Source organism: Manis pentadactyla, chromosome 5, assembly GCF_030020395.1.
Source record: "Manis pentadactyla isolate mManPen7 chromosome 5, mManPen7.hap1, whole genome shotgun sequence".
Taxonomy (NCBI): Eukaryota; Metazoa; Chordata; class Mammalia; order Pholidota; family Manidae; genus Manis; species Manis pentadactyla.
The window spans coordinates 127,258,045-127,283,366 of NC_080023.1; positions in this window are offsets into that span (position 1 = coordinate 127,258,045).

The window sequence follows — 25,322 nt, forward strand, 5'->3', positions numbered from 1 at the left end:
CCTGTGATGTGTTTTGTGTTTGTTGGGTTTTGTGTGATGTGTGAAGTGCGCTGTTTGTCTTTTGTGTCCACGGTAGGGTGTGTTTTGTGGTGTTTGTTGTGTGATTCTGTGCGTATTCTGCGTTGTGTTACATTTTGCGTGCTGTGTTATTATGTGATTTTCTCTTTGAAGTCTGTGATCTGCTGGTTTAATGTGCGTGGCGGTGTTTATGTGGTTGTGTGTGTGTTTCCTGGGTGTTGTGTTCTTTCTGTGTTGTGACTTTTGTGCATGTGATGTGTGCAGTTTGGGTACTTTGTTGTTTGTAGTGTGTGTTCTGTGTCTATTTCTCTGTGGAGTGCTGGGTGGCTGGTGCGGTTGTGGGTGTTTCTGTGTTGGGTGTTGTGTGCTTGGAGTGCGTCCTTGTGTGTTGTACGTTTGGCGTCTTTTGTAGAGCGAGTTGTGTTCGTGATTGGGAATGTCATGTGGTCTGTGAATGGCTTTCCGTTTCATGTTAAATGTGGGATGTGACCGCACGTGCGTTGCGTGATGTGCACCGTATTGTGCTCTAAGTTGCATGCGTGTTGTGTGTGCTCTTATCTGTTTTGCGTACTATGTGCGTGGTGTCATCTGTGTATTTTATGTGTTGTGTGGGATGTTGTGTGTTGTGTCGGATATGCTTCGTATATATGTTGTGCGCTTTGCACTGTGTGTTCTGTGAGGCTCTGTGTGCTGTATGTTTTCTGTGTGTTTTGCGTGAAGTGTGTAGTGTGTGAACTGTGTTTCATAAATTCGGTGTTGTTTCTGTGGTTGTGTAGTTTTTGCATGTCATTTGGCATGTGTTTTGTGTGGTGTGTGCTTTGCGTCTGTGAGTGTGATTTCTGCGTGGTTGTGTTTGAGAGGTTGTGTGGGTGTTTGCTTGTTATGTGTGTGATGTGAAATGTGTTGTCTGCGTGTAGTTGTGCTTGTTTAGTGTGCCTCATTGTGTGTGCTGTGTGTACTCTGTGAAATGTGGTTCGTGTGTGTTGTGAGCGATTCTGTGCCTGGATGTGTCTGGTGTGTGTCTTGTGACTTGTGCTGTTCCAGTTTGGCTCTTGTGCGTGTGCGTTTTGCACAGTGCAGCTCGGGCGTGCATATGAGTGTGGGGTGTCTGAGCATGATAGTGTGTGTGGCTTGTAGTGGGTGAAATGTGTGCTATGTGGGCTTCTGTGGGTTGTGCGTTTTGCATGTGGTTTTGTATGTGTACTGTGATTTGTGTTTGGCTGTGTTTGAGAGGCTGTTATGTTTGTTGGGTTGAGTTACGGGTGTGATGTGAGATGTGTTGTCTTTGTGCAGTTGTGCTTGTGTAGTGTGCAACATTGTGTGTGTTGTGCGTACTCACTAACTGTGGTTCTTGTGAATTGTGTGCTTTAACGTCCTGTGTTGTTTGCGGTGTGTGTTGTACTCTACGTTGTGCTGTGTGCGTGTTGAGAGGTTCTGTGTGTACTCTATGTATGCGTTTGTGGGTGTTTTGTTGTGTGTGTTGTGGTTGTTGCTTGAGTGTGTGCCGTGTGTGGCTCTATGTGTGGCATGTGGTGTTTGCGTTGTTCTGTGTGTGTTGCACTGTTAATGCAGGGCGTTGTGTTTTTTGTGAGATGTGATTTTAATTTCTGTGTGTGACGCTTGTGTGTGTTGTGTGATGTGCTGTTCTGTGATTTGTGTTTGTGTTGAGTGTATTGTTCTCTGTGTGCTGCATATTGCGCGGGTGTTGTGTGATCTGTGTTTTGCAAGTTGTGTGATATAGTAATTGTGTGTTACGACTGATATGCTTTGTGCATGTGTTGCGCGGTTGGCATTGCCCATTCTGTGAGGCTCTGTGGGCTGTATGCTTTATGTGTGATTGGAGTGATGTGTGTAGAGTGTGAAATGTGTGTTGCAAAAATTCGGTGTTCTTTTTGTTGTGGTGTGTGTGTTTTTTGCATGTGGCTTCGTATGTGTTGTATGTGTGGTGTGCGTTTTGCATGTGTGATTGTGATTCGTGTGTGGTTGTGTTTGACAGGTTGGGTGTGTGGTTGGCTGTTCGAGTAATGAGGGTAGTTTGTGATGTGCGTACTGTGTGTGGTCATGCTTGGTCAGTGAGCCTCACTATGTGTGTCGTGTTCTCTCTGAGAACCGTGCTTCAAGTGTATTGTGTGCAGTTACGTTCTCAGTGTGTGTGGGGTTTGATGTTCAGTGTGCTGTGCTGTCCGGGTGTTGAGAGACTTCTGCATTCAAGCACACTGGAGATAGCCTCTCATGCTTGTCCGTTTTCTCCACAGGTTCGTAAACCACTGGGGGTGGGGGTGGGATCTTGTTTCCTGAGGGCGATAGAAGAGGATGCAAAGAGCCGCCTCGTCCCTTTAATAGCAATGCTCTGAAGATGCCTTTGTAGTAAAGAGCCAGAAACTCCTGCAGGAGAGCCTTATGCCGGACTTTGCTGGGGAAACAATCCACCGTGCACTGAGGAGACCGTCCCTGAGAGAATACTAGGCTGCTTTCGCCGTGCATGCAATTTGCTCCTATGTGATATGGAAAACAGTAAACTTTGCAGCAGAAGGCGGTCTTCTCTGTACGCCCTCTATGTCAAGGATGTAAGTGGGCTTCGAATAGGCCTTAGCCCTAGCCACACGGGAAGTTGCAGAACAAGATGCTTCGAAATAACAGCAGTGGAGGCAAGTCAGCGTTGGATTCAGCTTACGTGGGTGAAAGAAAGCAGTGCAGGATGCCCCATTCAAGGAATCATTGAAGTCTTTGCAGTGGATGCTGAAACTGAGCTTGCAATGAGCTTTCCGTGTCTGTCCTGTGGTGTCTGCACCCAAAGCGCCTGAGTGAAGTCTGCTGTGTAGAACTCGCTTATGCTGAACAGCGGACACTCGCCTGTGTGGCCATTAACGTGAAGCCTGGCAGAGGAAGCACGGCTGTCAGAAATATGCCTGCATACAGTGACTTTAGCTTGGAAGTTTTGAACGTCGCATTTTTTCTGCTACTACCGGGCTGCGTCAGAGAGGCCCAGGTTGGTCTGTGGGGTATGTAAGCCGATCTCCCGTGCCACAGTCTGAGCTTTGAAAACTAAGTGCACATTGGCTTCAGTCCCCCAGCATCATGTCAGCAAGAGGTGCGCGCAAGCTTCTCCAAAGCCTGGTGGCGGATGGGCCCTATGCCTCAGAGCTGCTGTCCTGCAGAGAAGGCTCTGAGGCCGTCTCAGTCCAAGTGATTTGCTGCTCAGACATGTCCGGACTGACAGCTAAGCACTGCTGTGTCAAGGCGAGCTTCTTATATATACTTGTACTCCCAGGCACAAGGATACTGTGAAGAGGTCTTCTGCCCAGCCTCAGGTGAGGAGGCAGAGCAAGTTGCTTCCGCACAGCATTGAAGCAGGACGGACAGGCGTTCTGTTCAAAAGGTGAAAAGCAGGCAGCACCAGGAGCCTCTGTCAAGTAAGCTCCTCTTTATGCCTAGGGAAGCTTCATTCGAACCTGCAATGGAAATTGTTCTGGGCTAACTGAGCTCTAACTTCACGATCTAACACTCTCAGTGACTTTCTCCTAACTCACACAGAGTGGAATGGCCAAACGTAGGTGGGCATGGTGTCCTCTCTGAATGCACCTTACTTCCAAGAGATTCGTGTGCTGTGAATAGGACTTGCAACTAGGTTTAAGGGAAGATGCTGTTGGGGCTCCTTCAGCTGATCATCTTTTCATCAGAACAAAGCTCTTCTCCGGGCCAGACCTTTATCAGCCTGAACAAACCATGTGCAGCACGGCTCTCTCTTTGTGATCTGCAGGGAGAAAGAATCCTTTGCCATGTTTCTAAAGCGAAATGCTTAAGGGCAGTCCTTAGACCTCTGCATTCAAGCACACTGAAGAAAGCCTTTCGTGCTTGTCTGTTTTCTCCACAGGTTTGGAATCATCCGGGAGATCCTTGTTTCCTGGGGGTGCTACAAAGAGGACGCACAGAACCGGAGTGTCCTGGTGAGTAAAAGCATAGCCCTGAAGATGCCTTTGTCGTAAAGTGTCAGGAACTGCTGCAGGAGAGCCTTATGCCAGACTCTGCTGGAGAAACAGTCCACCGTGCACTGAGGAGACCTTCCCTGAGCGAATACGATGCTAGTTTCCCCTTACATGCAACTTGCTCCTATGTGATACAGAAAACTTAGTTAACATGGCAGTAGAAGGCTAAGCACCTGATCTCTTTTTGTGTTTTTTGGGTTTGTTGTGCGTGTGGTGTGCTCTATGTGATTTTGGTATTCGGCAGTGAGTGATTTGTGGTGTTTTCTTGTGATTCTGTGTGTATTCTCTGTTCTGGTCCGCTGTGTGTGCTGTGTTCTTGTGTGTTTTGCGTTGTGTTATCTATGGTCTGTGGGTCTCGCTTCTTTCCTGTGTGTTGTTGTGTGTTGTCCGTGTTGTGTCTATTTTATATGCCATATGTGTGGTATAGGTTCATCTGTTGACCGTTGTACACGTTTTGTGTTTGGTGTGTGGCTTCCAGTCTATTGTGTAGTGTGAAATGTGTCTGATCTTTCTTTGGTCTGTTGTGTTATGTACAGTGTTCTGGGTTGTGTGTGAGCGCTGTCTATATGCCTTCTGTGTGTCACGTACTGGGTAGATGTTGGCTGGTCTGTGTGATTTGAGTGTTGTGTGTGTGATGTTGATTTAGCCTTGTGTCGCACGTGTTGTGTGCATGTGTTTGTTCTGTGTGTGTTTGTGGGTTTTGGTTCGTGATGTCTGCGTGTGCTCTGTACTGTATGCTTGCGGTTGTGTGTGCTGTGTGTGGCGCATCATATGTGTGTTGCATGTGTTTTCGTCACTTGTGTGTGGATTTGTATGTGTTGTGTCAGTTTTGTGTGCGTGATTGTGACTTGTGTGATCTGTTAGAGAGGTTGTGTGTGTGTCTGGCTGTTTGAGTTATGCACATGATGTGAGATGTGTTGACCGTGTGTGGTTGTGCTTGTTTAGTATGTCTCTTGGTGTGTGCAGTACGTAGTCTGTGCAATGATTTTCGTGTGCATTGTGAGCAGCTTTGCACCTTGAAGGGAGTGGTGTGTGTGTGCTCTGACTATTGTGTAGCATGTTCCTGTGCTGTGTGTGTGTTCTGCGTTGTGCTCCTGTGTGAGGATGTATGTGTGTTGTCCCTGTGCGTGGTTGTGCGTGTAGCGTGTAGTGGGTGAAATGTGTGCTGTTTGTCTTCTCTGTTGGTTATGTGTGTTTGGCCTATGGCTTTGTGAGTGTTGTGTGCGTTTTGCGTGTGTGATTGTGATTTGTGTGTGGTTGTGTTTGAGTGGTTGAGTGTGTGTGGTTGTTATGTTTGTGATGTGAGATATGTTGTCCGTGGGTGGTTGTGCTTGTTTAGTGTGCCCCATTGTGTGTGCTGCATGTACTCTCGCAAATGTGATTTGTGTGTTTTATGAGAAACATGTGCTCTGTAGCGTCTGTTGTGTGCCCTGTGACAGTTGTGTTGTTACCTTTTGAGTTCTGTGTGTGTGTGTGCATCGTGTAGTGGTGCCGCGTGTGTGGGGTGTCTGTGTGCGTTGTGTGTGGGGTGTGTAGTGTGTGCAGTGTGTGCTACGTGCGTTAATTGTTGGTTGTGTGTTTTGCGTGTGGTTTTGTATGTGTTGTGTGTGTTTTGCGTGTGTGATTGTGGTACGTGTTTGGCTGTGTTTGAGAGGTTGTGTGTGTGATTGGTTGTTATGGGTGTGAGGTGAGATGTGCTATCTGTATGTGGTTTTGCTTGTGTGGTGTGCCTCGTTGAGTGTGGGGTGTGTACACGGTTAAATGTGGTTTGTGAGAATTGGGTGCCTTTATGTCCTCTGATGTTCGTGGTGTATGTTGTTTCAAATGTTGTGCTGTTTGCGTGTTGAGTTTGTGTGTGTTCTCCATATCTTTGTGTTTGTGGTTGTTTACTTGTGTTTGTTGTGGTTATTCCTCGAGTGTGTGTTGTGTGTGGCTTTATGTGTGGTATGTAGTGGTCGCGTCGGTCTGTGTGTTGTGCTGTCAATGCAGGGTGTCGTGTGTGCCATGAGTTGTGATGCTTAATTTGTGTGTGATGCTTCTGTGTGTTGCGTGACGTAGTGTTCTCTGATTTGTGTATGATTTTGCATGTGGTAATGTATTGATGTGATACTTTCAATGTGCGTGTCGTGTGTGCGATGTTTGTGTTGTGCATCTTCCTGTGATGTGTTTTGTGTTTGTTGGGTTTTGTGTGATGTGTGAAGTGCGCTGTTTGTCTTTTGTGTCCACGGTAGGGTGTGTTTTGTGGTGTTTGTTGTGTGATTCTGTGCGTATTCTGCGTTGTGTTACATTTTGCGTGCTGTGTTATTATGTGATTTTCTCTTTGAAGTCTGTGATCTGCTGGTTTAATGTGCGTGGCGGTGTTTATGTGGTTGTGTGTGTGTTTCCTGGGTGTTGTGTTCTTTCTGTGTTGTGACTTTTGTGCATGTGATGTGTGCAGTTTGGGTACTTTGTTGTTTGTAGTGTGTGTTCTGTGTCTATTTCTCTGTGGAGTGCTGGGTGGCTGGTGCGGTTGTGGGTGTTTCTGTGTTGGGTGTTGTGTGCTTGGAGTGCGTCCTTGTGTGTTGTACGTTTGGCGTCTTTTGTAGAGCGAGTTGTGTTCGTGATTGGGAATGTCATGTGGTCTGTGAATGGCTTTCCGTTTCATGTTAAATGTGGGATGTGACCGCACGTGCGTTGCGTGATGTGCACCGTATTGTGCTCTAAGTTGCATGCGTGTTGTGTGTGCTCTTATCTGTTTTGCGTACTATGTGCGTGGTGTCATCTGTGTATTTTATGTGTTGTGTGGGATGTTGTGTGTTGTGTCGGATATGCTTCGTATATATGTTGTGCGCTTTGCACTGTGTGTTCTGTGAGGCTCTGTGTGCTGTATGTTTTCTGTGTGTTTTGCGTGAAGTGTGTAGTGTGTGAACTGTGTTTCATAAATTCGGTGTTGTTTCTGTGGTTGTGTAGTTTTTGCATGTCATTTGGCATGTGTTTTGTGTGGTGTGTGCTTTGCGTCTGTGAGTGTGATTTCTGCGTGGTTGTGTTTGAGAGGTTGTGTGGGTGTTTGCTTGTTATGTGTGTGATGTGAAATGTGTTGTCTGCGTGTAGTTGTGCTTGTTTAGTGTGCCTCATTGTGTGTGCTGTGTGTACTCTGTGAAATGTGGTTCGTGTGTGTTGTGAGCGATTCTGTGCCTGGATGTGTCTGGTGTGTGTCTTGTGACTTGTGCTGTTCCAGTTTGGCTCTTGTGCGTGTGCGTTTTGCACAGTGCAGCTCGGGCGTGCATATGAGTGTGGGGTGTCTGAGCATGATAGTGTGTGTGGCTTGTAGTGGGTGAAATGTGTGCTATGTGGGCTTCTGTGGGTTGTGCGTTTTGCATGTGGTTTTGTATGTGTACTGTGATTTGTGTTTGGCTGTGTTTGAGAGGCTGTTATGTTTGTTGGGTTGAGTTACGGGTGTGATGTGAGATGTGTTGTCTTTGTGCAGTTGTGCTTGTGTAGTGTGCAACATTGTGTGTGTTGTGCGTACTCACTAACTGTGGTTCTTGTGAATTGTGTGCTTTAACGTCCTGTGTTGTTTGCGGTGTGTGTTGTACTCTACGTTGTGCTGTGTGCGTGTTGAGAGGTTCTGTGTGTACTCTATGTATGCGTTTGTGGGTGTTTTGTTGTGTGTGTTGTGGTTGTTGCTTGAGTGTGTGCCGTGTGTGGCTCTATGTGTGGCATGTGGTGTTTGCGTTGTTCTGTGTGTGTTGCACTGTTAATGCAGGGCGTTGTGTTTTTTGTGAGATGTGATTTTAATTTCTGTGTGTGACGCTTGTGTGTGTTGTGTGATGTGCTGTTCTGTGATTTGTGTTTGTGTTGAGTGTATTGTTCTCTGTGTGCTGCATATTGCGCGGGTGTTGTGTGATCTGTGTTTTGCAAGTTGTGTGATATAGTAATTGTGTGTTACGACTGATATGCTTTGTGCATGTGTTGCGCGTTTGGCATTGCCCATTCTGTGAGGCTCTGTGGGCTGTATGCTTTATGTGTGATTGGAGTGATGTGTGTAGAGTGTGAAATGTGTGTTGCAAAAATTCGGTGTTCTTTTTGTTGTGGTGTGTGTGTTTTTTGCATGTGGCTTCGTATGTGTTGTATGTGTGGTGTGCGTTTTGCATGTGTGATTGTGATTCGTGTGTGGTTGTGTTTGACAGGTTGGGTGTGTGGTTGGCTGTTCGAGTAATGAGGGTAGTTTGTGATGTGCGTACTGTGTGTGGTCATGCTTGGTCAGTGAGCCTCACTATGTGTGTCGTGTTCTCTCTGAGAACCGTGCTTCAAGTGTATTGTGTGCAGTTACGTTCTCAGTGTGTGTGGGGTTTGATGTTCAGTGTGCTGTGCTGTCCGGGTGTTGAGAGACTTCTGCATTCAAGCACACTGGAGATAGCCTCTCATGCTTGTCCGTTTTCTCCACAGGTTCGTAAACCACTGGGGGTGGGGGTGGGATCTTGTTTCCTGAGGGCGATAGAAGAGGATGCAAAGAGCCGCCTCGTCCCTTTAATAGCAATGCTCTGAAGATGCCTTTGTAGTAAAGAGCCAGAAACTCCTGCAGGAGAGCCTTATGCCGGACTTTGCTGGGGAAACAATCCACCGTGCACTGAGGAGACCGTCCCTGAGAGAATACTAGGCTGCTTTCGCCGTGCATGCAATTTGCTCCTATGTGATATGGAAAACAGTAAACTTTGCAGCAGAAGGCGGTCTTCTCTGTACGCCCTCTATGTCAAGGATGTAAGTGGGCTTCGAATAGGCCTTAGCCCTAGCCACACGGGAAGTTGCAGAACAAGATGCTTCGAAATAACAGCAGTGGAGGCAAGTCAGCGTTGGATTCAGCTTACGTGGGTGAAAGAAAGCAGTGCAGGATGCCCCATTCAAGGAATCATTGAAGTCTTTGCAGTGGATGCTGAAACTGAGCTTGCAATGAGCTTTCCGTGTCTGTCCTGTGGTGTCTGCACCCAAAGCGCCTGAGTGAAGTCTGCTGTGTAGAACTCCCTTATGTTGAACAGCGGACACTCGCCTGTGTGGCCATTAACGTGAAGCCTGGCAGAGGAAGCACGGCTGTCAGAAATATGCCTGCATACAGTGACTTTAGCTTGGAAGTTTTGAACGTCGCATTTTTCTGCTACTACCGGGCTGCGTCAGAGAGGCCCAGGTTGGTCTGTGGGGTATGTAAGCCGATCTCCCGTGCCACAGTCTGAGCTTTGAAAACTAAGTGCACATTGGCTTCAGTCCCCCAGCATCATGTCAGCAAGAGGTGCGCGCAAGCTTCTCCAAAGCCTGGTGGCGGATGGGCCCTATGCCTCAGAGCTGCTGTCCTGCAGAGAAGGCTCTGAGGCCGTCTCAGTCCAAGTGATTTGCTGCTCAGACATGTCCGGACTGACAGCTAAGCACTGCTGTGTCAAGGCGAGCTTCTTATATATACTTGTACTCCCAGGCACAAGGATACTGTGAAGAGGTCTTCTGCCCAGCCTCAGGTGAGGAGGCAGAGCAAGTTGCTTTCCGCACAGCATTGAAGCAGGACGGACAGGCGTTCTGTTCAAAAGGTGAAAAGCAGGCAGCACCAGGAGCCTCTGTCAAGTAAGCTCCTCTTTATGCCTAGGGAAGCTTCATTCGAACCTGCAATGGAAATTGTTCTGGGCTAACTGAGCTCTAACTTCACGATCTAACACTCTCAGTGACTTTCTCCTAACTCACACAGAGTGGAATGGCCAAACGTAGGTGGGCATGGTGTCCTCTCTGAATGCACCTTACTTCCAAGAGATTCGTGTGCTGTGAATAGGACTTGCAACTAGGTTTAAGGGAAGATGCTGTTGGGGCTCCTTCAGCTGATCATCTTTTCATCAGAACAAAGCTCTTCTCCGGGCCAGACCTTTATCAGCCTGAACAAACCATGTGCAGCACGGCTCTCTCTTTGTGATCTGCAGGGAGAAAGAATCCTTTGCCATGTTTCTAAAGCGAAATGCTTAAGGGCAGTCCTTAGACCTCTGCATTCAAGCACACTGAAGAAAGCCTTTCGTGCTTGTCTGTTTTCTCCACAGGTTTGGAATCATCCGGGAGATCCTTGTTTCCTGGGGGTGCTACAAAGAGGACGCACAGAACCGGAGTGTCCTGGTGAGTAAAAGCATAGCCCTGAAGATGCCTTTGTCGTAAAGTGTCAGGAACTGCTGCAGGAGAGCCTTATGCCAGACTCTGCTGGAGAAACAGTCCACCGTGCACTGAGGAGACCTTCCCTGAGCGAATACGATGCTAGTTTCCCCTTACATGCAACTTGCTCCTATGTGATACAGAAAACTTAGTTAACATGGCAGTAGAAGGCTAAGCACCTGATCTCTTTTTGTGTTTTTTGGGTTTGTTGTGCGTGTGGTGTGCTCTATGTGATTTTGGTATTCGGCAGTGAGTGATTTGTGGTGTTTTCTTGTGATTCTGTGTGTATTCTCTGTTCTGGTCCGCTGTGTGTGCTGTGTTCTTGTGTGTTTTGCGTTGTGTTATCTATGGTCTGTGGGTCTCGCTTCTTTCCTGTGTGTTGTTGTGTGTTGTCCGTGTTGTGTCTATTTTATATGCCATATGTGTGGTATAGGTTCATCTGTTGACCGTTGTACACGTTTTGTGTTTGGTGTGTGGCTTCCAGTCTATTGTGTAGTGTGAAATGTGTCTGATCTCTCTTTGGTCTGTTGTGTTATGTACAGTGTTCTGGGTTGTGTGTGAGCGCTGTCTATATGCCTTCTGTGTGTCACGTACTGGGTAGATGTTGGCTGGTCTGTGTGATTTGAGTGTTGTGTGTGTGATGTTGATTTAGCCTTGTGTCGCACGTGTTGTGTGCATGTGTTTGTTCTGTGTGTGTTTGTGGGTTTTGGTTCGTGATGTCTGCGTGTGCTCTGTACTGTATGCTTGCGGTTGTGTGTGCTGTGTGTGGCGCATCATATGTGTGTTGCATGTGTTTTCGTCACTTGTGTGTGGATTTGTATGTGTTGTGTCAGTTTTGTGTGCGTGATTGTGACTTGTGTGATCTGTTAGAGAGGTTGTGTGTGTGTCTGGCTGTTTGAGTTATGCACATGATGTGAGATGTGTTGACCGTGTGTGGTTGTGCTTGTTTAGTATGTCTCTTGGTGTGTGCAGTACGTAGTCTGTGCAATGATTTTCGTGTGCATTGTGAGCAGCTTTGCACCTTGAAGGGAGTGGTGTGTGTGTGCTCTGACTATTGTGTAGCATGTTCCTGTGCTGTGTGTGTGTTCTGCGTTGTGCTCCTGTGTGAGGATGTATGTGTGTTGTCCCTGTGCGTGGTTGTGCGTGTAGCGTGTAGTGGGTGAAATGTGTGCTGTTTGTCTTCTCTGTTGGTTATGTGTGTTTGGCCTATGGCTTTGTGAGTGTTGTGTGCGTTTTGCGTGTGTGATTGTGATTTGTGTGTGGTTGTGTTTGAGTGGTTGAGTGTGTGTGGTTGTTATGTTTGTGATGTGAGATATGTTGTCCGTGGGTGGTTGTGCTTGTTTAGTGTGCCCCATTGTGTGTGCTGCATGTACTCTCGCAAATGTGATTTGTGTGTTTTATGAGAAACATGTGCTCTGTAGCGTCTGTTGTGTGCCCTGTGACAGTTGTGTTGTTACCTTTTGAGTTCTGTGTGTGTGTGTGCATCGTGTAGTGGTGCCCGCGTGTGGGGTGTCTGTGTGCATTGTGTGTGGGGTGTGTAGTGTGTGCAGTGTGTGCTACGTGCGTTAATTGTTGGTTGTGTGTTTTGCGTGTGGTTTTGTATGTGTTGTGTGTGTTTTGCGTGTGTGATTGTGGTACGTGTTTGGCTGTGTTTGAGAGGTTGTGTGTGTGATTGGTTGTTATGGGTGTGAGGTGAGATGTGCTATCTGTATGTGGTTTTGCTTGTGTGGTGTGCCTCGTTGAGTGTGGGGTGTGTACACGGTTAAATGTGGTTTGTGAGAATTGGGTGCCTTTATGTCCTCTGATGTTCGTGGTGTATGTTGTTTCAAATGTTGTGCTGTTTGCGTGTTGAGTTTGTGTGTGTTCTCCATATCTTTGTGTTTGTGGTTGTTTACTTGTGTTTGTTGTGGTTATTCCTCGAGTGTGTGTTGTGTGTGGCTTTATGTGTGGTATGTAGTGGTCGCGTCGGTCTGTGTGTTGTGCTGTCAATGCAGGGTGTCGTGTGTGCCATGAGTTGTGATGCTTAATTTGTGTGTGATGCTTCTGTGTGTTGCGTGACGTAGTGTTCTCTGATTTGTGTATGATTTTGCATGTGGTAATGTATTGATGTGATACTTTCAATGTGCGTGTCGTGTGTGCGATGTTTGTGTTGTGCATCTTCCTGTGATGTGTTTTGTGTTTGTTGGGTTTTGTGTGATGTGTGAAGTGCGCTGTTTGTCTTTTGTGTCCACGGTAGGGTGTGTTTTGTGGTGTTTGTTGTGTGATTCTGTGCGTATTCTGCGTTGTGTTACATTTTGCGTGCTGTGTTATTATGTGATTTTCTCTTTGAAGTCTGTGATCTGCTGGTTTAATGTGCGTGGCGGTGTTTATGTGGTTGTGTGTGTGTTTCCTGGGTGTTGTGTTCTTTCTGTGTTGTGACTTTTGTGCATGTGATGTGTGCAGTTTGGGTACTTTGTTGTTTGTAGTGTGTGTTCTGTGTCTATTTCTCTGTGGAGTGCTGGGTGGCTGGTGCGGTTGTGGGTGTTTCTGTGTTGGGTGTTGTGTGCTTGGAGTGCGTCCTTGTGTGTTGTACGTTTGGCGTCTTTTGTAGAGCGAGTTGTGTTCGTGATTGGGAATGTCATGTGGTCTGTGAATGGCTTTCCGTTTCATGTTAAATGTGGGATGTGACCGCACGTGCGTTGCGTGATGTGCACCGTATTGTGCTCTAAGTTGCATGCGTGTTGTGTGTGCTCTTATCTGTTTTGCGTACTATGTGCGTGGTGTCATCTGTGTATTTTATGTGTTGTGTGGGATGTTGTGTGTTGTGTCGGATATGCTTCGTATATATGTTGTGCGCTTTGCACTGTGTGTTCTGTGAGGCTCTGTGTGCTGTATGTTTTCTGTGTGTTTTGCGTGAAGTGTGTAGTGTGTGAACTGTGTTTCATAAATTCGGTGTTGTTTCTGTGGTTGTGTAGTTTTTGCATGTCATTTGGCATGTGTTTTGTGTGGTGTGTGCTTTGCGTCTGTGAGTGTGATTTCTGCGTGGTTGTGTTTGAGAGGTTGTGTGGGTGTTTGCTTGTTATGTGTGTGATGTGAAATGTGTTGTCTGCGTGTAGTTGTGCTTGTTTAGTGTGCCTCATTGTGTGTGCTGTGTGTACTCTGTGAAATGTGGTTCGTGTGTGTTGTGAGCGATTCTGTGCCTGGATGTGTCTGGTGTGTGTCTTGTGACTTGTGCTGTTCCAGTTTGGCTCTTGTGCGTGTGCGTTTTGCACAGTGCAGCTCGGGCGTGCATATGAGTGTGGGGTGTCTGAGCATGATAGTGTGTGTGGCTTGTAGTGGGTGAAATGTGTGCTATGTGGGCTTCTGTGGGTTGTGCGTTTTGCATGTGGTTTTGTATGTGTACTGTGATTTGTGTTTGGCTGTGTTTGAGAGGCTGTTATGTTTGTTGGGTTGAGTTACGGGTGTGATGTGAGATGTGTTGTCTTTGTGCAGTTGTGCTTGTGTAGTGTGCAACATTGTGTGTGTTGTGCGTACTCACTAACTGTGGTTCTTGTGAATTGTGTGCTTTAACGTCCTGTGTTGTTTGCGGTGTGTGTTGTACTCTACGTTGTGCTGTGTGCGTGTTGAGAGGTTCTGTGTGTACTCTATGTATGCGTTTGTGGGTGTTTTGTTGTGTGTGTTGTGGTTGTTGCTTGAGTGTGTGCCGTGTGTGGCTCTATGTGTGGCATGTGGTGTTTGCGTTGTTCTGTGTGTGTTGCACTGTTAATGCAGGGCGTTGTGTTTTTTGTGAGATGTGATTTTAATTTCTGTGTGTGACGCTTGTGTGTGTTGTGTGATGTGCTGTTCTGTGATTTGTGTTTGTGTTGAGTGTATTGTTCTCTGTGTGCTGCATATTGCGCGGGTGTTGTGTGATCTGTGTTTTGCAAGTTGTGTGATATAGTAATTGTGTGTTACGACTGATATGCTTTGTGCATGTGTTGCGCGTTTGGCATTGCCCATTCTGTGAGGCTCTGTGGGCTGTATGCTTTATGTGTGATTGGAGTGATGTGTGTAGAGTGTGAAATGTGTGTTGCAAAAATTCGGTGTTCTTTTTGTTGTGGTGTGTGTGTTTTTTGCATGTGGCTTCGTATGTGTTGTATGTGTGGTGTGCGTTTTGCATGTGTGATTGTGATTCGTGTGTGGTTGTGTTTGACAGGTTGGGTGTGTGGTTGGCTGTTCGAGTAATGAGGGTAGTTTGTGATGTGCGTACTGTGTGTGGTCATGCTTGGTCAGTGAGCCTCACTATGTGTGTCGTGTTCTCTCTGAGAACCGTGCTTCAAGTGTATTGTGTGCAGTTACGTTCTCAGTGTGTGTGGGGTTTGATGTTCAGTGTGCTGTGCTGTCCGGGTGTTGAGAGACTTCTGCATTCAAGCACACTGGAGATAGCCTCTCATGCTTGTCCGTTTTCTCCACAGGTTCGTAAACCACTGGGGGTGGGGGTGGGATCTTGTTTCCTGAGGGCGATAGAAGAGGATGCAAAGAGCCGCCTCGTCCCTTTAATAGCAATGCTCTGAAGATGCCTTTGTAGTAAAGAGCCAGAAACTCCTGCAGGAGAGCCTTATGCCGGACTTTGCTGGGGAAACAATCCACCGTGCACTGAGGAGACCGTCCCTGAGAGAATACTAGGCTGCTTTCGCCGTGCATGCAATTTGCTCCTATGTGATATGGAAAACAGTAAACTTTGCAGCAGAAGGCGGTCTTCTCTGTACGCCCTCTATGTCAAGGATGTAAGTGGGCTTCGAATAGGCCTTAGCCCTAGCCACACGGGAAGTTGCAGAACAAGATGCTTCGAAATAACAGCAGTGGAGGCAAGTCAGCGTTGGATTCAGCTTACGTGGGTGAAAGAAAGCAGTGCAGGATGCCCCATTCAAGGAATCATTGAAGTCTTTGCAGTGGATGCTGAAACTGAGCTTGCAATGAGCTTTCCGTGTCTGTCCTGTGGTGTCTGCACCCAAAGCGCCTGAGTGAAGTCTGCTGTGTAGAACTCCCTTATGCTGAACAGCGGACACTCGCCTGTGTGGCCATTAACGTGAAGCCTGGCAGAGGAAGCACGGCTGTCAGAAATATGCCTGCATACAGTGACTTTAGCTTGGAAGTTTTGAACGTCGCATTTTTCTGCTACTACCGGGCTGCGTCAGAGAGGCCCAGGTTGGTCTGTGGGGTATGTAAGCCGATCTCCCGTGCCACAGTCTGAGCTTTGAAAACTAAGTGCACATTGGCTTCAGTCCCCCAGCATCATGTCAGCAAGAGGTGCGCGCAAGCTTCTCCAAAGCCTGGTGGCGGATGGGCCCTATGCCTCAGAGCTGCTGTCCTGCAGAGAAGGCTCTGAGGCCGTCTCAGTCCAAGTGATTTGCTGCTCAGACATGTCCGGACTGACAGCTAAGCACTGCTGTGTCAAGGCGAGCTTCTTATATATACTTGTACTCCCAGGCACAAGGATACTGTGAAGAGGTCTTCTGCCCAGCCTCAGGTGAGGAGGCAGAGCAAGTTGCTTTCCGCACAGCATTGAAGCAGGACGGACAGGCGTTCTGTTCAAAAGGTGAAAAGCAGGCAGCACCAGGAGCCTCTGTCAAGTAAGCTCCTCTTTATGCCTAGGGAAGCTTCATTCGAACCTGCAATGGAAATTGTTCTGGGCTAACTGAGCTCTAACTTCACGATCTAACACTCTCAGTGACTTTCTCCTAACTCACACAGAGTGGAATGGCCAAACGTAGGTGGGCATGGTGTCCTCTCTGAATGCACCTTACTTCCAAGAGATTCGTGTGCTGTGAATAGGACTTGCAACTAGGTTTAAGGGAAGATGCTGTTGGGGCTCCTTCAGCTGATCATCTTTTCATCAGAACAAAGCTCTTCTCCGGGCCAGACCTTTATCAGCCTGAACAAACCATGTGCAGCACGGCTCTCTCTTTGTGATCTGCAGGGAGAAAGAATCCTTTGCCATGTTTCTAAAGCGAAATGCTTAAGGGCAGTCCTTAGACCTCTGCATTCAAGCACACTGAAGAAAGCCTTTCGTGCTTGTCTGTTTTCTCCACAGGTTTGGAATCATCCGGGAGATCCTTGTTTCCTGGGGGTGCTACAAAGAGGACGCACAGAACCGGAGTGTCCTGGTGAGTAAAAGCATAGCCCTAAAGATGCCTTTGTCGTAAAGTGTCAGGAACTGCTGCAGGAGAGCCTTATGCCAGACTCTGCTGGAGAAACAGTCCACCGTGCACTGAGGAGACCTTCCCTGAGCGAATACGATGCTAGTTTCCCCTTACATGCAACTTGCTCCTATGTGATACAGAAAACTTAGTTAACATGGCAGTAGAAGGCTAAGCACCTGATCTCTTTTTGTGTTTTTTGGGTTTGTTGTGCGTGTGGTGTGCTCTATGTGATTTTGGTATTCGGCAGTGAGTGATTTGTGGTGTTTTCTTGTGATTCTGTGTGTATTCTCTGTTCTGGTCCGCTGTGTGTGCTGTGTTCTTGTGTGTTTTGCGTTGTGTTATCTATGGTCTGTGGGTCTCGCTTCTTTCCTGTGTGTTGTTGTGTGTTGTCCGTGTTGTGTCTATTTTATATGCCATATGTGTGGTATAGGTTCATCTGTTGACCGTTGTACACGTTTTGTGTTTGGTGTGTGGCTTCCAGTCTATTGTGTAGTGTGAAATGTGTCTGATCTCTCTTTGGTCTGTTGTGTTATGTACAGTGTTCTGGGTTGTGTGTGAGCGCTGTCTATATGCCTTCTGTGTGTCACGTACTGGGTAGATGTTGGCTGGTCTGTGTGATTTGAGTGTTGTGTGTGTGATGTTGATTTAGCCTTGTGTCGCACGTGTTGTGTGCATGTGTTTGTTCTGTGTGTGTTTGTGGGTTTTGGTTCGTGATGTCTGCGTGTGCTCTGTACTGTATGCTTGCGGTTGTGTGTGCTGTGTGTGGCGCATCATATGTGTGTTGCATGTGTTTTCGTCACTTGTGTGTGGATTTGTATGTGTTGTGTCAGTTTTGTGTGCGTGATTGTGACTTGTGTGATCTGTTAGAGAGGTTGTGTGTGTGTCTGGCTGTTTGAGTTATGCACATGATGTGAGATGTGTTGACCGTGTGTGGTTGTGCTTGTTTAGTATGTCTCTTGGTGTGTGCAGTACGTAGTCTGTGCAATGATTTTCGTGTGCATTGTGAGCAGCTTTGCACCTTGAAGGGAGTGGTGTGTGTGTGCTCTGACTATTGTGTAGCATGTTCCTGTGCTGTGTGTGTGTTCTGCGTTGTGCTCCTGTGTGAGGATGTATGTGTGTTGTCCCTGTGCGTGGTTGTGCGTGTAGCGTGTAGTGGGTGAAATGTGTGCTGTTTGTCTTCTCTGTTGGTTATGTGTGTTTGGCCTATGGCTTTGTGAGTGTTGTGTGCGTTTTGCGTGTGTGATTGTGATTTGTGTGTGGTTGTGTTTGAGTGGTTGAGTGTGTGTGGTTGTTATGTTTGTGATGTGAGATATGTTGTCCGTGGGTGGTTGTGCTTGTTTAGTGTGCCCCATTGTGTGTGCTGCATGTACTCTCGCAAATGTGATTTGTGTGTTTTATGAGAAACATGTGCTCTGTAGCGTCTGTTGTGTGCCCTGTGACAGTTGTGTTGTTACCTTTTGAGTTCTGTGTGTGTGTGTGCATCGTGTAGTGGTGCCCGCGTGTGGGGTGTCTGTGTGCGTTGTGTGTGGGGTGTGTAGTGTGTGCAGTGTGTGCTACGTGCGTTAATTGTTGGTTGTGTGTTTTGCGTGTGGTTTTGTATGTGTTGTGTGTGTTTTGCGTGTGTGATTGTGGTACGTGTTTGGCTGTGTTTGAGAGGTTGTGTGTGTGATTGGTTGTTATGGGTGTGAGGTGAGATGTGCTATCTGTATGTGGTTTTGCTTGTGTGGTGTGCCTCGTTGAGTGTGGGGTGTGTACACGGTTAAATGTGGTTTGTGAGAATTGGGTGCCTTTATGTCCTCTGATGTTCGTGGTGTATGTTGTTTCAAATGTTGTGCTGTTTGCGTGTTGAGTTTGTGTGTGTTCTCCATATCTTTGTGTTTGTGGTTGTTTACTTGTGTTTGTTGTGGTTATTCCTCGAGTGTGTGTTGTGTGTGGCTTTATGTGTGGTATGTAGTGGTCGCGTCGGTCTGTGTGTTGTGCTGTCAATGCAGGGTGTCGTGTGTGCCATGAGTTGTGATGCTTAATTTGTGTGTGATGCTTCTGTGTGTTGCGTGACGTAGTGTTCTCTGATTTGTGTATGATTTTGCATGTGGTAATGTATTGATGTGATACTTTCAATGTGCGTGTCGTGTGTGCGATGTTTGTGTTGTGCATCTTCCTGTGATGTGTTTTGTGTTTGTTGGGTTTTGTGTGATGTGTGAAGTGCGCTGTTTGTCTTTTGTGTCCACGGTAGGGTGTGTTTTGTGGTGTTTGTTGTGTGATTCTGTGCGTATTCTGCGTTGTGTTACATTTTGCGTGCTGTGTTATTATGTGATTTTCTCTTTGAAGTCTGTGATCTGCTGGTTTAATGTGCGTGGCGGTGTTTATGTGGTTGTGTGTGTGTTTCCTGGGTGTTGTGTTCTTTCTGTGTTGTGACTTTTGTGCATGTGATGTGTGCAGTTTGGGTACTTTGTTGTTTGTAGTGTGTGTTCTGTGTCTATTTCTCTGTGGAGTGCTGGGTGGCTGGTGCGGTTGTGGGTGTTTCTGTGTTGGGTGTTGTGTGCTTGGAGTGCGTCCTTGTGTGTTGTACGTTTGGCGTCTTTTGTAGAGCGAGTTGTGTTCGTGATTGGGAATGTCATGTGGTCTGTGAATGGCTTTCCGTTTCATGTTAAATGTGGGATGTGACCGCACGTGCGTTGCGTGATGTGCACCGTATTGTGCTCTAAGTTGCATGCGTGTTGTGTGTGCTCTTATCTGTTTTGCGTACTATGTGCGTGGTGTCATCTGTGTATTTTATGTGTTGTGTGGGATGTTGTGTGTTGTGTCGGATATGCTTCGTATATATGTTGTGCGCTTTGCACTGTGTGTTCTGTGAGGCTCTGTGTGCTGTATGTTTTCTGTGTGTTTTGCGTGAAGTGTGTAGTGTGTGAACTGTGTTTCATAAATTCGGTGTTGTTTCTGTGGTTGTGTAGTTTTTGCATGTCATTTGGCATGTGTTTTGTGTGGTGTGTGCTTTGCGTCTGTGAGTGTGATTTCTGCGTGGTTGTGTTTGAGAGGTTGTGTGGGTGTTTGCTTGTTATGTGTGTGATGTGAAATGTGTTGTCTGCGTGTAGTTGTGCTTGTTTAGTGTGCCTCATTGTGTGTGCTGTGTGTACTCTGTGAAATGTGGTTCGTGTGTGTTGTGAGCGATTCTGTGCCTGGATGTGTCTGGTGTGTGTCTTGTGACTTGTGCTGTTCCAGTTTGGCTCTTGTGCGTGTGCGTTTTGCACAGTGCAGCTCGGGCGTGCATATGAGTGTGGGGTGTCTGAGCATGATAGTGTGTGTGGCTTGTAGTGGGTGAAATGTGTGCTATGTGGGCTTCTGTGGGTTGTGCGTTTTGCATGTGGTTTTGTATGTGTACTGTGATTTGTGTTTGGCTGTGTTTGAGAGGCTGTTATGTTTGTTGGGTTGAGTTACGGGTGTGATGTGAGATGTGTTGTCTTTGTGCAGTTGTGCTTGTGTAGTGTGCAACATTGTGTGTGTTGTGCGTACTCACTAACTGTGGTTCTTGTGAATTGTGTGCTTTAACGTCCTGTGTTGTTTGCGGTGTGTGTTGTACTCTACGTTGTGCTGTGTGCGTGTTGAGAGGTTCTGTGTGTACTCTATGTATGCGTTTGTGGGTGTTTTGTTGTGTGTGTTGTGGTTGTTGCTTGAGTGTGTGCCGTGTGTGGCTCTATGTGTGGCATGTGGTGTTTGCGTTGTTCTGTGTGTGTTGCACTGTTAATGCAGGGCGTTGTGTTTTTTGTGAGATGTGATTTTAATTTCTGTGTGTGACGCTTGTGTGTGTTGTGTGATGTGCTGTTCTGTGATTTGTGTTTGTGTTGAGTGTATTGTTCTCTGTGTGCTGCATATTGCGCGGGTGTTGTGTGATCTGTGTTTTGCAAGTTGTGTGATATAGTAATTGTGTGTTACGACTGATATGCTTTGTGCATGTGTTGCGCGTTTGGCATTGCCCATTCTGTGAGGCTCTGTGGGCTGTATGCTTTATGTGTGATTGGAGTGATGTGTGTAGAGTGTGAAATGTGTGTTGCAAAAATTCGGTGTTCTTTTTGTTGTGGTGTGTGTGTTTTTTGCATGTGGCTTCGTATGTGTTGTATGTGTGGTGTGCGTTTTGCATGTGTGATTGTGATTCGTGTGTGGTTGTGTTTGACAGGTTGGGTGTGTGGTTGGCTGTTCGAGTAATGAGGGTAGTTTGTGATGTGCGTACTGTGTGTGGTCATGCTTGGTCAGTGAGCCTCACTATGTGTGTCGTGTTCTCTCTGAGAACCGTGCTTCAAGTGTATTGTGTGCAGTTACGTTCTCAGTGTGTGTGGGGTTTGATGTTCAGTGTGCTGTGCTGTCCGGGTGTTGAGAGACTTCTGCATTCAAGCACACTGGAGATAGCCTCTCATGCTTGTCCGTTTTCTCCACAGGTTCGTAAACCACTGGGGGTGGGGGTGGGATCTTGTTTCCTGAGGGCGATAGAAGAGGATGCAAAGAGCCGCCTCGTCCCTTTAATAGCAATGCTCTGAAGATGCCTTTGTAGTAAAGAGCCAGAAACTCCTGCAGGAGAGCCTTATGCCGGACTTTGCTGGGGAAACAATCCACCGTGCACTGAGGAGACCGTCCCTGAGAGAATACTAGGCTGCTTTCGCCGTGCATGCAATTTGCTCCTATGTGATATGGAAAACAGTAAACTTTGCAGCAGAAGGCGGTCTTCTCTGTACGCCCTCTATGTCAAGGATGTAAGTGGGCTTCGAATAGGCCTTAGCCCTAGCCACACGGGAAGTTGCAGAACAAGATGCTTCGAAATAACAGCAGTGGAGGCAAGTCAGCGTTGGATTCAGCTTACGTGGGTGAAAGAAAGCAGTGCAGGATGCCCCATTCAAGGAATCATTGAAGTCTTTGCAGTGGATGCTGAAACTGAGCTTGCAATGAGCTTTCCGTGTCTGTCCTGTGGTGTCTGCACCCAAAGCGCCTGAGTGAAGTCTGCTGTGTAGAACTCCCTTATGTTGAACAGCGGACACTCGCCTGTGTGGCCATTAACGTGAAGCCTGGCAGAGGAAGCACGGCTGTCAGAAATATGCCTGCATACAGTGACTTTAGCTTGGAAGTTTTGAACGTCGCATTTTTCTGCTACTACCGGGCTGCGTCAGAGAGGCCCAGGTTGGTCTGTGGGGTATGTAAGCCGATCTCCCGTGCCACAGTCTGAGCTTTGAAAACTAAGTGCACATTGGCTTCAGTCCCCCAGCATCATGTCAGCAAGAGGTGCGCGCAAGCTTCTCCAAAGCCTGGTGGCGGATGGGCCCTATGCCTCAGAGCTGCTGTCCTGCAGAGAAGGCTCTGAGGCCGTCTCAGTCCAAGTGATTTGCTGCTCAGACATGTCCGGACTGACAGCTAAGCACTGCTGTGTCAAGGCGAGCTTCTTATATATACTTGTACTCCCAGGCACAAGGATACTGTGAAGAGGTCTTCTGCCCAGCCTCAGGTGAGGAGGCAGAGCAAGTTGCTTTCCGCACAGCATTGAAGCAGGACGGACAGGCGTTCTGTTCAAAAGGTGAAAAGCAGGCAGCACCAGGAGCCTCTGTCAAGTAAGCTCCTCTTTATGCCTAGGGAAGCTTCATTCGAACCTGCAATGGAAATTGTTCTGGGCTAACTGAGCTCTAACTTCACGATCTAACACTCTCAGTGACTTTCTCCTAACTCACACAGAGTGGAATGGCCAAACGTAGGTGGGCATGGTGTCCTCTCTGAATGCACCTTACTTCCAAGAGATTCGTGTGCTGTGAATAGGACTTGCAACTAGGTTTAAGGGAAGATGCTGTTGGGGCTCCTTCAGCTGATCATCTTTTCATCAGAACAAAGCTCTTCTCCGGGCCAGACCTTTATCAGCCTGAACAAACCATGTGCAGCACGGCTCTCTCTTTGTGATCTGCAGGGAGAAAGAATCCTTTGCCATGTTTCTAAAGCGAAATGCTTAAGGGCAGTCCTTAGACCTCTGCATTCAAGCACACTGAAGAAAGCCTTTCGTGCTTGTCTGTTTTCTCCACAGGTTTGGAATCATCCGGGAGATCCTTGTTTCCTGGGGGTGCTACAAAGAGGACGCACAGAACCGGAGTGTCCTGGTGAGTAAAAGCATAGCCCTGAAGATGCCTTTGTCGTAAAGTGTCAGGAACTGCTGCAGGAGAGCCTTATGCCAGACTCTGCTGGAGAAACAGTCCACCGTGCACTGAGGAGACCTTCCCTGAGCGAATACGATGCTAGTTTCCCCTTACATGCAACTTGCTCCTATGTGATACAGAAAACTTAGTTAACATGGCAGTAGAAGGCTAAGCACCTGATCTCTTTTTGTGTTTTTTGGGTTTGTTGTGCGTGTGGTGTGCTCTATGTGATTTTGGTATTCGGCAGTGAGTGATTTGTGGTGTTTTCTTGTGATTCTGTGTGTATTCTCTGTTCTGGTCCGCTGTGTGTGCTGTGTTCTTGTGTGTTTTGCGTTGTGTTATCTATGGTCTGTGGGTCTCGCTTCTTTCCTGTGTGTTGTTGTGTGTTGTCCGTGTTGTGTCTATTTTATATGCCATATGTGTGGTATAGGTTCATCTGTTGACCGTTGTACACGTTTTGTGTTTGGTGTGTGGCTTCCAGTCTATTGTGTAGTGTGAAATGTGTCTGATCTTTCTTTGGTCTGTTGTGTTATGTACAGTGTTCTGGGTTGTGTGTGAGCGCTGTCTATATGCCTTCTGTGTGTCACGTACTGGGTAGATGTTGGCTGGTCTGTGTGATTTGAGTGTTGTGTGTGTGATGTTGATTTAGCCTTGTGTCGCACGTGTTGTGTGCATGTGTTTGTTCTGTGTGTGTTTGTGGGTTTTGGTTCGTGATGTCTGCGTGTGCTCTGTACTGTATGCTTGCGGTTGTGTGTGCTGTGTGTGGCGCATCATATGTGTGTTGCATGTGTTTTCGTCACTTGTGTGTGGATTTGTATGTGTTGTGTCAGTTTTGTGTGCGTGATTGTGACTTGTGTGATCTGTTAGAGAGGTTGTGTGTGTGTCTGGCTGTTTGAGTTATGCACATGATGTGAGATGTGTTGACCGTGTGTGGTTGTGCTTGTTTAGTATGTCTCTTGGTGTGTGCAGTACGTAGTCTGTGCAATGATTTTCGTGTGCATTGTGAGCAGCTTTGCACCTTGAAGGGAGTGGTGTGTGTGTGCTCTGACTATTGTGTAGCATGTTCCTGTGCTGTGTGTGTGTTCTGCGTTGTGCTCCTGTGTGAGGATGTATGTGTGTTGTCCCTGTGCGTGGTTGTGCGTGTAGCGTGTAGTGGGTGAAATGTGTGCTGTTTGTCTTCTCTGTTGGTTATGTGTGTTTGGCCTATGGCTTTGTGAGTGTTGTGTGCGTTTTGCGTGTGTGATTGTGATTTGTGTGTGGTTGTGTTTGAGTGGTTGAGTGTGTGTGGTTGTTATGTTTGTGATGTGAGATATGTTGTCCGTGGGTGGTTGTGCTTGTTTAGTGTGCCCCATTGTGTGTGCTGCATGTACTCTCGCAAATGTGATTTGTGTGTTTTATGAGAAACATGTGCTCTGTAGCGTCTGTTGTGTGCCCTGTGACAGTTGTGTTGTTACCTTTTGAGTTCTGTGTGTGTGTGTGCATCGTGTAGTGGTGCCCGCGTGTGGGGTGTCTGTGTGCGTTGTGTGTGGGGTGTGTAGTGTGTGCAGTGTGTGCTACGTGCGTTAATTGTTGGTTGTGTGTTTTGCGTGTGGTTTTGTATGTGTTGTGTGTGTTTTGCGTGTGTGATTGTGGTACGTGTTTGGCTGTGTTTGAGAGGTTGTGTGTGTGATTGGTTGTTATGGGTGTGAGGTGAGATGTGCTATCTGTATGTGGTTTTGCTTGTGTGGTGTGCCTCGTTGAGTGTGGGGTGTGTACACGGTTAAATGTGGTTTGTGAGAATTGGGTGCCTTTATGTCCTCTGATGTTCGTGGTGTATGTTGTTTCAAATGTTGTGCTGTTTGCGTGTTGAGTTTGTGTGTGTTCTCCATATCTTTGTGTTTGTGGTTGTTTACTTGTGTTTGTTGTGGTTATTCCTCGAGTGTGTGTTGTGTGTGGCTTTATGTGTGGTATGTAGTGGTCGCGTCGGTCTGTGTGTTGTGCTGTCAATGCAGGGTGTCGTGTGTGCCATGAGTTGTGATGCTTAATTTGTGTGTGATGCTTCTGTGTGTTGCGTGACGTAGTGTTCTCTGATTTGTGTATGATTTTGCATGTGGTAATGTATTGATGTGATACTTTCAATGTGCGTGTCGTGTGTGCGATGTTTGTGTTGTGCATCTTCCTGTGATGTGTTTTGTGTTTGTTGGGTTTTGTGTGATGTGTGAAGTGCGCTGTTTGTCTTTTGTGTCCACGGTAGGGTGTGTTTTGTGGTGTTTGTTGTGTGATTCTGTGCGTATTCTGCGTTGTGTTACATTTTGCGTGCTGTGTTATTATGTGATTTTCTCTTTGAAGTCTGTGATCTGCTGGTTTAATGTGCGTGGCGGTGTTTATGTGGTTGTGTGTGTGTTTCCTGGGTGTTGTGTTCTTTCTGTGTTGTGACTTTTGTGCATGTGATGTGTGCAGTTTGGGTACTTTGTTGTTTGTAGTGTGTGTTCTGTGTCTATTTCTCTGTGGAGTGCTGGGTGGCTGGTGCGGTTGTGGGTGTTTCTGTGTTGGGTGTTGTGTGCTTGGAGTGCGTCCTTGTGTGTTGTACGTTTGGCGTCTTTTGTAGAGCGAGTTGTGTTCGTGATTGGGAATGTCATGTGGTCTGTGAATGGCTTTCCGTTTCATGTTAAATGTGGGATGTGACCGCACGTGCGTTGCGTGATGTGCACCGTATTGTGCTCTAAGTTGCATGCGTGTTGTGTGTGCTCTTATCTGTTTTGCGTACTATGTGCGTGGTGTCATCTGTGTATTTTATGTGTTGTGTGGGATGTTGTGTGTTGTGTCGGATATGCTTCGTATATATGTTGTGCGCTTTGCACTGTGTG